Below are 16543 nucleotides of genomic sequence, written 5' to 3'. Positions count from 1 at the left end.
TAAATTTATGTATTTTCCTCACTCTTCCTTTATATTTACAGTATTTTTAATGCAGAACTATCAATGCTTTGTCATCACTAAAGAAAATAAACATGACATTCTTCAAAATGAAAGACAGAATTATGTAACCTACTTGTCTAGACAGTACAGCTATTCTAGCTCAGTGACCTTCCTTTGGTCATGCACCAAGATGGTGTTATGAGACTACTTTCTGTCACAGTAATCACAGCTGATCTATACTAACCCAGCTGGGGTACACATATTGTTGAAAGAACATAAAGACTTTACAAGGGACACATGGGATACAGTTGTAAAAGAACATATTTCCAGTGCCTCAAGGTCCATTTTCCTACAATTGCCTGAACATGGACCTGCAATAGTGACATTGGACTAGTTCTTTCTTTTCTCTCTTCCATAGATGCTTTGCTCTCAATTTAAAATATAAGACATGCCCCTACCTAGAGTGGTATTCTGCTGCAAGTGTAGAAACTGTGGTGGCCCCAGAAAAGCACACAATTTGAAATATTGGTGTAAGCACACCTTTCATTAAGCACCAACAACCCAATAAGACCTTTGTGTTTCCTCTGCTGTATTCTTGTTTCTCTAAAGGGTAAAGTATGGCATTAGAAATAGGATCCAGGCATACCTCAAAGACATGGCAGGTTTGCTTCCAGACCACCACAGTGAAGTGAGTCATAATGGTTTTGCTGGTGGAGGATCTTGTCTTTGATTTGTAAAAAATACAGCACCTGTGAATTACGATAAAATGACCCACGTCACTGTTGACGTGAATGAAATTCAGAAGGGAGTTGGTTGTTATAGGGGTTTCTGAAAATACATTTATTTGAATTTAGAAAATAAAGTTGGCTTTCCCTTCTCACAGGAAGAAGTCTTATTTGGCCAATTGATTTAACAATGAAGAATGACTTTGCCTGTTAAACTGTATGGTGAGTATTTTTCATTAATTGCTTAAACTGATCGACAGCTCCAAGGCTTTGATGAAAATATATTCAAAGCTCATTTTTGGGAGACACATATTCCAGCACAATCTGAACCTTCTGAGCAAAGAAAATGTTTGAATAGCAAACAGCCTTGGAAACTAGAGATAGAGTATTCCTCAGGAGAAATTTAGAGAATTCCTCCTGTCTCTGAATATGTTGGTTAAATAAGGTACTTTTATGTAAAAGAATAATAGATGTAAGCAAAAATATTTGTTAAGTATTGGCAAAGCTTTTTAATGTTCTTTCTAGAATCTGAAAAGTGAATGACTCTAAGAACAGGGTAGCAAGTTATTTTGCAATAATTGTGGATTCCAATCATTTGCTTTCAACAAAATGGAATGGGGCTCTATTGAGTTGTTACCTCGTAATTTAACAAATAAATGTTTGGACATAGACCATTATGTAATTTTTGCCATAGAACATGGAAGAATTAAAAGAATTAAGTCATTGCTGTAACACAACTCCTCCTTCCACTTTCACTAATACATGTGAACAGACTATAGAGACAAAAACTAGAAGTAAAGTTGATGCTGTGCACTCTTTCCTTCTAGCAAAAGTAATAGTGATGTCAGAGACAAGAAGTAGCAAACAAAACCAAACCCCAAAACACTCAAACTAGCCACTTGTCATATTAAAAGCTACGTGTTCTATATTTAATACTTATCTATAAAGATTATAATATATTTATGTTATGTTGATTGCGTATCAATAATAACTATAATGATAACTTCATCCAAAATAATAACACTTATAAAGGCTTATGGTCAAAAGGAAAAATTTAAATTTATGTGCATATTTTGTAGACGAGGAGTAGGACAATCAAGAAAAGAATTTCAAGCATGAAAATATGTTACTATAAGAAAAAATGCTGAGAGGGAAATGGAATGAAAATATAAGTTTCAGGAGAAAAAAGAATATAAAATGAGATTATTCACATTTGTGTTAATAGAGGATCACGGGTATCAGTTGTTATGGCATTCAGATACCATGAGGTATGTATAAATTGGTGATATCACTTCTATTATATAATGTCAACACTTAGGATACACTGGAAATAAATCCTTTTAACTAATTAAAATTATGATGAAAAAATTTAGGTGAAAGTGATTTTTCAAGGTGAAATTGAATATATAGTTTAAAATAATTATTTTTAAATTTTACAAGGTGAAATTGAGCATATAGTTTAAAAAATTATTTTAGGAAATATGTGAGAAAAAAGACCAAACACCTGTACTTTAGAAGTTCTATAGAATGTTTTATGACAGCCTATTGGCAGTATCTTCCTTTTTCAAAAGTAGAGCCAAGCCCTGGCAGGTGTGACTCAGTGGATTGAGTGCTGGTCTCTGAACTGAAAGGTTGCTGGTTCGATTCCCTGTCAGGGCATATGCCTGGGTTGTGGGTCAGGTCCCCCATTGGGGCATGTGAGAGGCAATTGTTCAGTTTCTCTTGCATATCAATGGTTTTCTCCCCGTCTTTCTCCCTCTTTTCCCCTCTCTCAATTAAATAAATAAATAAATAAAAAATTTAAATACATAAATAATAAAACTAGAGCCCATAGACAGCACTATTATACCTTTAGGAAGTAATTTGTTTTTAGTCTAGTTAAAAATCTATGCTAATAATAGTGTGAGGATAATTATTGGAAGAAAGAACCAGTGAGTGTGGTGGGCAACTCTCCCAGTTCAAAGCTTGCAGAGAGAGAGTACATTAAACTGTAGGAGACTTGGCAATGTGATTATGAGCTGATAGAATTTAGATTGGAGACTAAGAAAGGCAAATATCTTATTAGTAAAATGACCTTTTAAAAAGGTTTTAACTCTGGCACTAATTGAAAAGAATCCATGGAAACAAGATAGAAAAGCAAAGCAGTTGGAGAGTTGGACATTTATTTAGGGAAAGATGTTGGAGAAGGCCATTTCCATTCACAGAAGATGGGAGGGATGTAGAAAGGAGGTGAAAAAATTTGTTTGAGGAATCAAGTCAAACTAGAAAATGAGAAACAGGAGACTTATTTAAATAGACTCCAGTTCAGGTTTCTAAGGAGGAGAACATTAAATAGGAAAAAAGATGCAATTTGTGGATGACAAAGGGATGGAAAAGTATACACACACACACACACACACACACACACAAAGATCAGAGGAGAAAAGGGAATAATGGGAAGTACTCTTCACTGTTAAGTGTCAAACAAAAAACTAAGATCAGAAATAATACCAGAAATGATGGCAAATTTATTATCTATCTATCTATCTATCTATCTATCTATCTATCTATCTATCTATCTATTATCTATCAATCTATCATTTTTCAAGCTTGATTGATATATTGGCAACATAATGATGTGATATATGTATATATTGTGAAATGATTGTCACAATTTAGTTAATATCTGTCACCTCAGGTAGTTACACATTTTTTTTATGATGAGAACTTTTAAGATCTACTTTTCTAAAGAGTTCTGGCCAAGATAGAGGCCTAGACTGACACACTCCATCTCCCTCCACAACTAGAAAGGAATACAACTACCTCAAAACCAGAAATAACCAGAAGATCCAGAAAATAAAGCTACATGGAAGTCCAACGTATGAAGTTATAAAGAAGTGTTGCTCATCCAGACAGGTAGAAGGGGTGAAGCCAGGGTGGAGAGGTTAAGCTGTGCTGGCAGCAGCAGCTGGGGTGACAGTGGTGGGATGGCAGTAAGCACAGACACCCGTATTTACAAAGAGGCGAGAAACACCTGGGGAGCACCTCCGGATGCAGACAGACTTGTCAGCTTATGATTCCAATGCCGGGAAAGGCAGACCTCCATTGCCTCGGACTATGAGGGTCAGAGTGGGTGGGGATGGAGGAAGAAGCCCCCAGTCTCTCAGCGGAGAGTAAACAGTAAGAATCCATCTTGGACCCCCGCCCCACACAAAACCCACAGTGTGGTGAGAAGGGTTGCCCGATAGTGATGAGTGCATGGGGCTCTACCCCCTATAGCATAGGGGGTGTGACAACCCTTCCCAGGAAGCAAAGGTAAACACAAAACTGTCAGGATGACACAGATCATGACAGAGATCCCGGTGATGCAGCTAACCAGACAGCAAATATCTGATCTAATGAATCAGCAGATAGGAAATCTTTCTGAGGCATAGTAGAGAGCTTTGGTTATAAGAATGCTTACAGACCTGACAGCAGATCTTAAATAAGATGGAGAAGGAATGAAGGCTAGTCCTGCTGAAATGAACAAAAATACACACAAAACAGGTGGTGAGGGAAAGAAAACTAGGGATAAAATCAACAAATTGGAACATAGGGAAGGAACAAACAGTCAATCAGTGCAGAAAGAGGAAATGAGAAGTGAGGAAAATGAGGAGAGGCTCAGAAACTTATCAGACAGCTATAAGCGGGCCAACATCTGAATCACAGGGCTGCCAGAAGGTGAAGAAGAAGAACTAGAAATTGAAAAATTATGTGATAAAATAATGAAGCAGAACTTCCCTAACTTGGGGAAGGAAATAGGCTTACAAGTCCAGGAAGCACAGAGAGTTCCAAAAAAACTGGACCTGGGGAGAACCACACCAAGACACATTATAATCAAAATGTCAAAAATTAAGGATAAAGAGAGAATCTTAAAAGCATCAAGAGAGAAGAAGAGAATTACATACAAAGGAGTCCCAATAAGACTGCCAGCTGATTTCTCAAAAGAAACTCTGCAGGCAAGAAGGGACTGGCAAGAAATATTCAAAGGAATGAAAAGCAAAAACCTATAGCCACAATTACTCTATCCAGAGAAGCTGTCATTCAGAATAGAAAGGCGGAGGAAGTGCTTCCTGGACAAAGTAAAACTGAAGGAGTTCATTAGATCCAAACCACTGTTATATGAAATGTTAAAGGGACTTGTTTAGGAAAAAGAGGATCAAAACTATGAACATTAAAAGGAAAACTGTATCACGACAACCAACAACAGAAGCTAGGGAACTGAAACATAGGCAAACTAAGTAGACAACGAGAGTGGAAAAGAATTATAGGTATGGGGAACATATGGGGGGAGGTCAGTGGGGAGGGGGAAAGAGAGGGAGATGGATGGTACAGGAATTAAGAAGCATAGTAAGAGGAAGTGGAGTAAATAGGAAGATGTTGAGAAGAACTATATGCACGATCAATGGGCATGGACTAAGTGGGGCGACAGCTGGAGGGAGAGGGGGTCACTTGGTGGAGGGGAACAAAGGGAAAAGAAATTAGGACAACTATAACAGCACAATCAATAAAGCATATTAAAAATAAATAAAAAAATTATAAAGCTTAATTTTTAAAGTGAATGATTTTAAGGTAATAAAACTTTCAAAAATTAAAAAAAAATCTACTTTTCTAACAGCTTTCCAATATACATTCCACTATTGATACCTATATTCACCATTCTGTATGTTACATACACAGGAATTAGTTCTCTTATAACGAGAAGTTTGTACCTTTTGACCACCTTCACCAATTTTGCCCATTTTTCATACCCATCTCTGGCAAGCATGAATGTGTTCTTTGTAGCTAAGTTCAGTTTTTTTCAATTCCATATATAAGTGAGATCATACAATATTTGTCTTTCTCTGTCTGACTTATTTCACTTAGCATAATATCCTCAGAGTCCATCCATGTTGTCACAAATGGTTTCATTTTTAAAATAATTTATTTATTTATTTGTTTGTTTATTTTATTTTTAGAGAGAGGGGAAAGGAGGAAGAGAGGGAGAGAAACATCACTGTGTGGTTGCCTCTCACTTGCACCCCCAACTGGGGACCTGATGTGCAACCTAGTCATGTGCCCTGACTTGGAATGAAACCAGCGGCACTTGGCTCGCAGGCCGATGTTCAATCCACTAAGCCACAGCAGCCAGGGCTAGAAATGGTTTCATTTTTTTATGGCTTAACATTTTTCCATTTGTATTTATATCATCGTCATCATCGGCAGCCGTCCGTCTCGAGAGACGATGGCGTAGCTTCCTGAGAGTCTATCTGCACCGCCGAGAATGGCTGTGCAGTCCGACTCGGGAGTGACAATCCCTGCTACACTTGTTACAGGTGAAGGCAGATGGCTGTTGTTGCTGCTGTTGACGCTGCTTCCACCTCGATCTTTTCTGGACCGCCTCCTCGTTGTGCGCAGCCTCTGCGCGTGACGTACCTTGTCTGACCGTGAGCCTCCAGGCTAGGCGGTCGTCTGCTTGAACTTCCCATGTGTTGAGATTGATGGAGCATTGTGTCATATCCTTTTTGCAGATGTGTTTGAACCGTAGTTTTGGGCGCCCTGTCATCCTCTGGCCTTCTGCTAGCTCGCCGTAGAGGAGGTCTTTGGGAATACGGCCTGCATCCATTCTTTTGACATGGCCGAGCCACCTGAGGCGTCTCTCACTAAGAACTGCATGCAAACTGCTCATGTTGGCTCGCTTCAGCACCTCGGTGTTGGGGACCTTATCCTGCCAGGCGACATGCAGGACACGTCGCAGGCACCTCATGTGGAAGCTGTTGAGTTTCCTTTCGTGCCTTGCGTAGGTGGTCCACGTCTCGCTGCCATAGAGGAGAGTGCTGAGTACGCAGGCTTGGTAGATGCACAGTCTGGTTTTCTCAGTGAGGCTGGAATTGTTCCACACTCGCCGGTTCAGTTTGGCCATAACTGTGGCTGCCCTGGCGATTCTCCGGTTGACCTCCAAGTCAACTGACAGAGAGCTCGAGATGGTGGACCCGAGGTAAGTGAAGTCGTTGACAACCTCCAGGGTGTATCCGTCGATGGTGATGCATGGGGGAGTCCCCATGCCTTGAGCCATAACGTTCGTCTTCGTCAGGCTGATGGCTAGTCCGAACTCCTTGCATGCATGGGAAAGGCAAGTGACTAGCTGCTGGAGTCCCTCTTCGGAGTGTGATGTCAAGGCTGCGTCGTCGGCGAAGAGCATCTCACGGATGAGCACCTCTTTGACTTTGGTCTTGGCTCGTAGACGGGCCAGGTTGTAGAGCTTGCCATCGGATCTGGTGTGAATGAAGACACCCTCGCTGCAGTCCTTAAAGGCGTATTGGAGGAGCATGGAGAAGAAGATTCAGAACAGCGTAGGCGCGAGGACGCAGCCCTGCTTTACTCCGCTGCTGACTGGGAAGGCCTCAGAGGTTGCACCGTTGTAGGACACCATGCTGTGCATGTTGTCGTGAAAGGACATGACCACAGCAAGCAGATGTGGTGGACAGCCAATCTTCCGTAGCAAGCTGAAGAGTCCGCTTCGACTGACCAGATCAAACGCCTTCGTGAGGTCGATAAAGGCGAGGTAGAGTGGTTTATGCTGCTCATGACACTTCTCCTGCAGCTGGCGTAGGGAGAAGATCATGTCCACTGTTGAACGGCCAGCTCTGAAGCCACACTGGGACTCTGGGTAGACGCGGGAAGCAAGGGTCTGCAGGCGGGCAAGAGCGACCCGGGTGAATACTTTGCCGATGACGCTGAGGAGAGAGATGCCCCGGTCGTTGTTGCAGTCGCTGCAGTCTCCTTTGTTCTTGTACATGGTGATAATGTTGGCGTCTCTCATATCCTGGGGGATGTAACCCTCCTTCCAGCAGAGACAGAGTAGATGGTGGAGCGGCTGTAGCAGGACTGGTTTCCCACTCTTTAGGATTTCTGGAGGGATTCCGTCGCTTCCTGGTGCTTTCCCGCAAGCGAGGCGGTCGATGGCTTTGCCAAGCTCTGCCGCAGTAGGTGGGGTGTCTAGCTCCTCCATGACTGGTAGGTCTGGTATGGCGTTAAGAGCAGTGTCTGTTACGGTGTTCCTCGTCGCGTACAGCTTGAGGTAGTGCTCGGTCCACCGCCGCATTTGCTGTTCCTGGTCAGTGATGACCTCACCTGTCTTGGACTTAAGGGGGGCGATCTTGGAGGGGATTGGGCCTGTTGCCTTCTTGATACCCTCATACATTCCTCGTGCGTTGCCTATATCGGCGGCTTCCTGGATGGTTCTGCACAGGTTTAGCCAATAGGTGTTGGCACAGTGGCGGGCGGTCTTCTGGACTTTGTTCCTGGCAGCCCGTAGAGCTTGAAGTGTACTGGGAGTGGGCGTGGCCTTGTAAGCCAGTAGGGCCTTCCTCTTAGCCTCGATCACGGGTTCCATTTCTTCCCAGTGAGCCTCGTACCAGTCAGCGTTCTTCCGCTCTTTCTTCCCGTAAGCAATAATGGCGGAGTTGTATATGGTGTCGCGGAGACGTGGCCAATTGGATTCGATAATGTCATCTGCCGCCGTTCCCTCGCCGAGTGCATCTTCCATCCTGTTGATGAATTGCTGGGTCTTAACTGGGTTGCTGGCACAACTGGTGTTGATGCGTGGGCGACCCTTCATCTTGGAGTGGTGCAACCTCTTCAGCATTATGCGCACCTTGCTTACCACGAGGGCATGGTCCGTGTCGCAGTCTGCACTGTGGTAGCTGCGGGTGAGGAGGGTGCTGCCAATATCCGTTCTTCTGGTGATGACGAGGTCAAGCTGGTGCCAGTGGTGGGAGTGGGGGTGCCTCCATGACACCTGGTGGATCTCTTTGCACTTGAAGAATGTGTTTGTCACGCACAGGCCGTGGTGACACGAAAGCTCAAGCAGTCGCTGACCATTCTCATTGATCTTTCCTCTCCCAAAGTTTCCGAGGCAGGTGGGCCAGGCCATGTGGTCGGCTCCTACTCTTGCGTTGAAGTCTCCAAGGAGATAAAGAGCGTTACTTCTGGGGATCTTGGATAACGCTTCGTCCAGTGCATGGTAGAACTGTTCTTTCTCTTCGATGGTGGCGCAGAGGGTTGGGGCGTACGCGCTAAGAATGCTGACTGGGCCGAAAGTTGTTGACAATCGGAGGGTAAGTAATCTCTCTGTGCCTCCTGTGGGTGGCTCTATGGAGTTAACAAGCGTGTTCTTCACAGCGAACCCAACACCGTGCTGTCTTGGTTGGTCCGGAGACTTCCCTTGCCAGTAGAAGGTGTAGTTGGTTTCTCTGATAGTTCCGTTGTCGGCAAACCGGGTCTCCTGTAGAGCCGCAATGTCGATGTTTAGTCGTGCCAGTTCCCTGTCGATGACGGCGGTTTTCCTGGCACCATTGATCCATGGAAGGTCTGCAGTAAGTCCGGGACACATGGTCCTGATGTTCCAGCTAGCGAGGCGAAGAGCTGGAGGCTTCTTGTTGTTTGCTTGGAATTGCCTGGTGCGAGTGTTTTGTGGCCCACTTTTCAAGAGACGCCTCTCTGATCCCCACGCACCCAGTGGGGCAGGTGAGCCATGGCAAGATGGCACCTAATTGGCTGGGGGCTGCCCAGCTTGAGGCGGGCGGTAGCTGTCCAGTGAGGTGCGATGACCTCTCCCACCGTCAGAGGAGACCCCTGGCGCTCGTTTCCTTCGCCAATCGGATGAGCTTATAACCGGTAACTGTCTCCTCCCGTGTTAAGTCGACATCTTGCGATGACACTGGAGTGTCCTCTCCAGTGAAGCTACAAAGCCTGGGCAGGGTGATATGGAGGGCCAGCTGTTGCCCATGCAGCAGACCCCCCCTCTCTTCGCAGCTGAAGGATCCAAGGGGAAAGACAGAGTCAATACAGCTTGGCTTCAGGTGCGCCGCAGGAGTTGCCGGTGTTGACTACAGCGTCAAACCGCCTTAGGGACTCCGGCTCCGGATTTTCTGTCGGGGTTTACTCCCTTAGCCTTTCCCCTGAGGAGGTATGCCACAAGGCAGCGGAGGTTTGGAGTCAGAGTTTCCCTTCTCCTTAGCCTTTCCCCTGAAGAGGTATGCATTTATATCACATATTCTTTATCCATTCATTCATTGATGGACAGTTAGAATGTCCCCATATCTTTGCTATTGTAAATAATGTTGCAGTGAACACTGGGGTGTAGCTATGTCTTCAATGTAGTGATTTCATTTCCTGTGGATATACCCCTAGAACTGAAGAGCATATTTAAATAGTTTTCTTGTTGGCCTAGATTAACATGTTGATATGATATAATTAGACTATTTTATCTTCCATGTTATTATATACTCAACAAATAATGAGTAACTTCTATTTGCAAGGTACTCTGCTGGGTGTCACAGGGTATGTGAATAGCCACAGCTGGCCCCTGCCCATAAATTGTTCACAATCTCAGAGAAAAACACAGAAGCATGTAATGGCTGCAGGAAGAAGCAATGTGTTGTGGTACAAACAAAATAAACCATTTTAAAATTGGGAGAACAGGGGAAAATTCACTTACTCCTTGTCTTTGCAAGTCTTCCAGACCATACTACATGTCAGCACTGAGAGGAGCTGGGATGCAACAGTGATCATGACGGACCCAGTCCCCACCCTTCCGGTGGTACTGGTGCTGAGAGGGGCATGTGGTGGTAGTAGCTTGCAGATGGAAGTGGAAGTACTTTTTCCCATTTGCATGCATTTTTCTATTATCTTGAGTTGGTCTTTTTGTAATGCTAGCTCCTCACAATTTAGCACTTCCTTTTAATACAATTAATTCCACATGTCTGAGAATGCATTCAAAACTTTTCATAGTGTGGGCCCCCAGCTTCCCTCCCAGCTTTGCCTCTTGTAAGTCTCCCTCACTCCTTTCGTTCAGTTGATTCTGTTGTCACCTTATGCTTCCTCTTTTAGAAACACCTCATGTTGTTGCAGACCCCTGTTCCTTTGTTCCTCTTGCTTACTTTGCTTGGAACTCATCTTTCTCTTTCTGACCTTGTATGCGTATTTCCTTGACTTCTGCTTTTTGAAATTCTCCTCATCTATCCTTACGTCCCAGTTCTCAGGGCAGTTCTTCCATGAAGCCTTCCCAGACCTTCAGTCTAAATTACTCCCTTTCTTCGGTGTCCTCTCATGGCATTTAGTTCTCTTTGTGTGTGTTTGGTTTCCAGGTGTTTTGACTGTCCCTCAGATCTAAACTTCCTTGAACAGTACCTGACAAATAGGTGGTACTGAAAACAATTTTGTTCATTGAATGAAACACCTAGTTGTTGAATTGATGAAGTTGGTTAACTGAGCCACAGTGTGGGCCTCATGTAGATATATGGTGGTTGATTGCTGGCCCCTTGTTTTTCAGAAATTTGACTCCATCCTCCAAGTGGACCCAGAAAAAATGGGCACAAGGTAGGTGTCTGATGTTTAGTGTTTGTATCTGAATGGACAGGTGAACAGCTCTTCTCAGTGTGTCACTCCTGTGATAATTGGTTTCAATCTGCCATCAGCGTTAGCACCTCTGATACTATTTCCTCTCTCAGTCTCTGCTCCAGGAGTGCTACAGTCTTCACAGTGGGGTTCATTGGGCTGTTACATTCTGCTGATGCTGTGGCTTCCTAGTAGTGCCTAACTGGACTACGAGATGACAACATGTGCTTCAGGGTCTCATTAAAGCTCGAGTCACACATGCCCAGTTTGTGATTGCCTCATTCCAATTTGCTACACCCAGGAGCACTTGCAGGTCATGATGTTATCTGTATTTGTATCGCCACATGTGCAGTGATGAGTGTTCATCCGGACCCAGGCACCTGGCTTCGTTCCAGGATTTCATTACTGGTGAGCCTGGCTCTCTGTTTCAGCTTCAGGAGTCCTTGTGGGTGATGCAGAGCTAAGTGCTTGAGGAGCCTGTGTGCATGTGGAGCAGATCTGGGCCTCATAGCTGCTTTGCCTATAATCATGGCCTTCCAGGCTGTGCCTCAGAGTCTTGACACCATGGTGACACCACATTCCCCTTGCCCGCCTCCTTTAAGTCATGCCAGCCCTCCTGATTTCCTACTTCCTTTCAGATTCACGGATCAGTGGACAGTGTGTTCCAGTGGTAGCACTATGGTAATAGCTTTCAGCTCTCTGCTTCCAATGAAAATGTTAAGCTATGTACAGAGTTTTCCTGGTTGTTTCAATGATCTATTGCTGTATTGCAAACAACTTACAACTTAGTGGCTTAAAAATATTTTATTCTGTATCTGTGATTCTATGGGTCAGAAATTCAGAGCTTAGGAAGGATGATTTATCTCTGCTTCATTTTCTTGGGACCTCATCTTCCTTGCTTCAAATAGCTGAGGGCTGGAATAAGTACAGGCAGTAGGGGTGTAGTTGGGCTTCTTAAATGAAGATTCAGAGCTCTAAGAATTAATTTCCAAGATATAGGAAATGAAAGCTCTCAGTTTCTTATATTCTAGGCCTGGAAACTGGCAATAATGCTTTCATCATATTTAATTACTCATAAGCGAATCACAGGGCCAGCTCAGGTTCAGGATTGAATACTGGGCAGAGTTAGCTCACTGAGCTCTCTTTGGAGATAAGCTTTCACGATAGTAATAGTTGGTATAGAATTTCTCTCTAAGTGTGACTTGGTAGCAACATATATGTGTATATACAATGAAGCTAATTTCATATAGAGTTGTAATTAATACATTTATTTATTTAATAAAGACAACCAAGGTTAGCATCCAATTGAATCTTAAATTAATAAGATGATAAATACAAGCTACACAAGAAAACTTATCACAGTGCTTTGTGGCTTCACTTTCTCAATCTGAAAGGGGACAAAGAAGAGAAAGACACTGATATTTATGGAGCACTTCCAATGTAGCCTGTGATTTTTATATGTTATCTCATTTAATGTAACAATTGTATGAGGTCTTTTGTATGTACAGATGAGAACACCAAGTAGGTGGTTGCAAAAATGACCACAAACTCTTCCCTTACTCTAAAGAGGGAGATTATATTTCTACAGCCTTTGAATTTGTGCTGGTGTCATGTCCTGCTTTGTCCCATAGAATGAATGCAGTGGAAGTGACAATGGGGAAGTTCTGAGCTTGGGCCACAAGAGGTGCTATGTACACCTTGTTCTTGCTCTTTGAACTCTGTCACCACCATGCAAAGAAGCCCTGGTCACCTACTGGAGGATAAGAGGAGGAGAGTCCACAGACAGCAAAGATGAACTGTCTTAGCTGTGGCCCCATATGGGAGAGAGGTCAGCCAAAATCAGTAGTGCCAATGCAGCAGTGGACTGCAGATGCACAAGTGAGCTCACAGAGACAGACGAACCACCCAGCTGAACCATCCAAACTGCTGACCAACACAATCCTGGGCTAAATGAAAAATGTTGGAGTGCTTTAATACCCAGTAAAACTCACTGATCCATGAACTCTGGGAGTTTAATGTAAAATTGTATCCATGGGCTTTCAGCTAAAAAGCACCGAAAACTTATAATAATGACAATAACTTATAACCATGGAGAGAGAGTGCCACTAAGCCTGTGTCATATGTATGTGAGCTGAACACTTATGTATAGTTTGCACTTGCTTGTATAGTTTGCTTGTTCCTCAAGCTAATATGGGCAGGGCTGAATTGTGAAGGATTTAGGTAAAATATAGCCTCTAAGAATGATGTATTTCCACAGGGGAAGCATGGGGAATTTTACTGCCTGGCAGCACATGAATTTATAAGTGTCAGTGGTCTCCGTTGGTATATGATACATTTGAGTACCTTTAATGTTTTCTTATTTTTAAATTGAAAATATATTGTTAAACATAAATGGAATATCTGAAGCATATATGAAGACTCTGACGTTTCTATGGAACACAGTTTAAAAACTTGTTACCTAAAATTTTAATATTACTAACCCAAAAGTTATATGTACCTGATTCTAATTTTTCAAGACCAGTCAGTGAGGTAAATTTCAGTGTGCTCTCAGTGTTTAATGCAATTACTGGTCCGATTTCATTAAGTTTCCAGGATTTGAGAAAGGGTCTGGGGTGGGGGTGGCGTGGTCAAAAAATGGAGGCTGGATTCTTTATGTTCAGTAGAAAATTCTTATGTGCCCCTCACTGATTCAGGCACTGTGCTGGGTCCTGTTGAACTAAGTAACATCTTCCCACTGGCTGCTGTTCTCCACTGTAAGGTGCAGATGAGAGTGATGACTGGAGTTTCATCACAGACACCTTTGGCCTGTCTGTCATACAGGGATGGGCAAGTATTGATGAAGAGAGTTGTCTGGGGAGTTTCAATATCAAGTGACCCAGCTGATGGGTAAATTGTATTTGAGTCTCTATTCTGAGCTTATTTTAAACTGCTTCAATTTAGGGAATGTCTATAGCCTCAGGATCTGGCATGAAACAAATACAGTTAAGTCAAATGGGGAGGGTGGGGTGTTGCTGTCTTCATAGATGATCAGTTGGGCCACTGGATCTTTTGAGAGTAGCTAGTTCATCCAGAAAGTTCTCGTCTCATCGACTATCCAGAGTAACTGCCACAGACTATACAGTATCTGCACCCATTTGCAAACCAGTAGGCTATCTTTTTAGACCACTAGTCCACAGTGGGAAAGTGCTAGGCTACTTTACACCCACTTCCTGCCCATGAGTTAATTAATAGAATTGAGCTGGACCGTTTGCTCATCCTAGGGATAAAACAGGTGGTGACCACTCCTGCTTCACTGAGTTCGCACTGATGGCCAAGGACAGTATGACTGAGGCCAATGGTTTTGGGTAATATTTTGTTTTGTTTATTTAAAAAAAACTTGTTAAGATTTTTTCTTTCTGTTGCCATGGCAATGCATAGGCAACATGATAGAAGTCCATAACTTAAAAAAAGAAAATAAAATGCTGGTATTGTTTAGCTTTAAAATTTTATTTTTTTAGATAGCTTTTTAATTTGTGAAGGAAAAATAAGATTTTTTTTTAAATATCCAAAAACTCTTCTCCTTTTCCGGGTAGTAAATCCACCCTTCAGCTAAAACCAGCTGATAATTTTTAAGTTTTAGCATTATCAAAAACTGGATTATATTAGAAAAAAATAGGGAATGGAAGAATTGGGGTTATGATTATTTAGATAATAACAATAGTAATTGCAGCATTGCATTTGTGTAAGGCTTTATGGTTTAAGATATATAGATTATGCCATTTGGTTTTTTTTTCTTATGGAATGAACAGGGCAGGGTTTGCCCCCATTTTAGGGATGAAGACACTGAGGCTAGATGACCATTGCTGGCTGGTTTCTGCAACACTGAGACAGAATTTAGTGTCCAGGATGTTTTTTAAGGCTTGTCCTTAGGATTAACACCTGTGGAAGGGGGTAGGAGGAAGCAAGATCAGGCAAAGGGAATCGCTGATGTGTGATGCAGGTCCAGGGACAGCCTAGGCCACCTCATGGAGAGCTTTCTAGCTGGTTTGTCCTGAGTTTGGTTGAGATGGCCAGGCCATCACTCCATCATTGGATGAGGGTCACTCTCGGAAAGGACCTGACTTTGTGCGAGGAAGCACTCTGTCTTGAAGGCAGTTCCTGCATGGTTTGCTGACCGCACTCTCAGCACCAGGTGTTATTTCCTGGAGGGAGATTTGGGTGGTTTGTGCCTCTTGATGCTTGAATCCAGTTTTGCCTATCCATTCTGGGATTGGCTGTTCCAGGATTCCATGGACCTCTTCTTGGCGGAAACTTGGTAGAGGAAGATGAGTTGGATGAAGCCATAGTGACACTGCTGGAGCTGGTCTCAGGACCACAATTGCTACTCCTGTCCCTTTCTCAGTACCCATTCTAGATTCCACTTACATTCAACTAGCACCTCTGCTCATTTTAATGGTTCACCTGGTGGGAGGACCCAGACCCTTAGCACCATGGTCTTTTAAGGTTCAGTTGCTACACTTGTCTAATTATAATAAAAATTGAGCAGGGAAGTTCCAAAAGGCACCCTGGGGGATTACCTGGGCACCAAAACATATTCCTCCGTCTTTCTATTGTGTAATAGCAACCCTACCTCTTCCCGATGATCAGGGACAATTACTCCTGCTTAGATCGGTGACTCTTGCCTGTTGGTCTTTTGGCACAAGGAACCTGAAGTGCCCATGTGGCAGTTATAGCTAATCAGTGGGATTCTTTGTGCGTCCTTTGGCAGAAGCGGAAAGGAAGAAATTGAGGGTGGGAAAGAAAAAACAAGAGGTACCCTTTTGACTGGAGCAGCAGTCTGGGGCCAACCATCTGGGGTGGGTGAGGATGCTTACCCAAGGACTACCCAGACCGGCTGGTGGTGGCTCGCAGTAGGTAGATGCTGCCCTGAGATCTGTCTCTGTGGTAAGTAGTCATACAGATTAAGTATAATTAGGACTTTCAAGGATCTATCTTGTAGCCTGCATGGTTTAAGCGCACAGGAAAAGCTATGGTTTTTGTCACATGTCATAATCACGCTGATGTAATTTATATCTTAAGATCACCAGTGAACAGTCACATCCTTTGGTTCTGGCTCTTTATGCATGTGTGCATGTCCCTGTTCTTCTCCAGAGTCTGATGTGCATTATCTTTAGGGCTTTCTTAGTGTTGCCTGTACCTTCTTAATGTAGAGACGCAGGCCTCACAGCTTCAGTGTGACTCATGCATCAAGATAGTGATGGCCAACAAAAAATGTGGCTGACCTGGGAGCCTGTTTGCTTTCTCCAGTGATGCTGCTGGAGAAAACTGCCCCACACAGTTGGGGTGTTGCCTAGTATAGTTTTTGCAGATGTTCAGTTTGAACCATAGGGACACACTGTTACTTCATCGTGATGCATCTTATTCACACTACAGCAAAACTT

This window comes from Furipterus horrens, unplaced genomic scaffold (genome assembly GCF_987537825.1).
Source record: "Furipterus horrens unplaced genomic scaffold, mFurHor1.1.pri manual_scaffold_4, whole genome shotgun sequence".
In the NCBI taxonomy this organism is placed as follows: domain Eukaryota; kingdom Metazoa; phylum Chordata; class Mammalia; order Chiroptera; family Furipteridae; genus Furipterus; species Furipterus horrens.
This window is presented reverse-complemented; position numbering follows the sequence as displayed.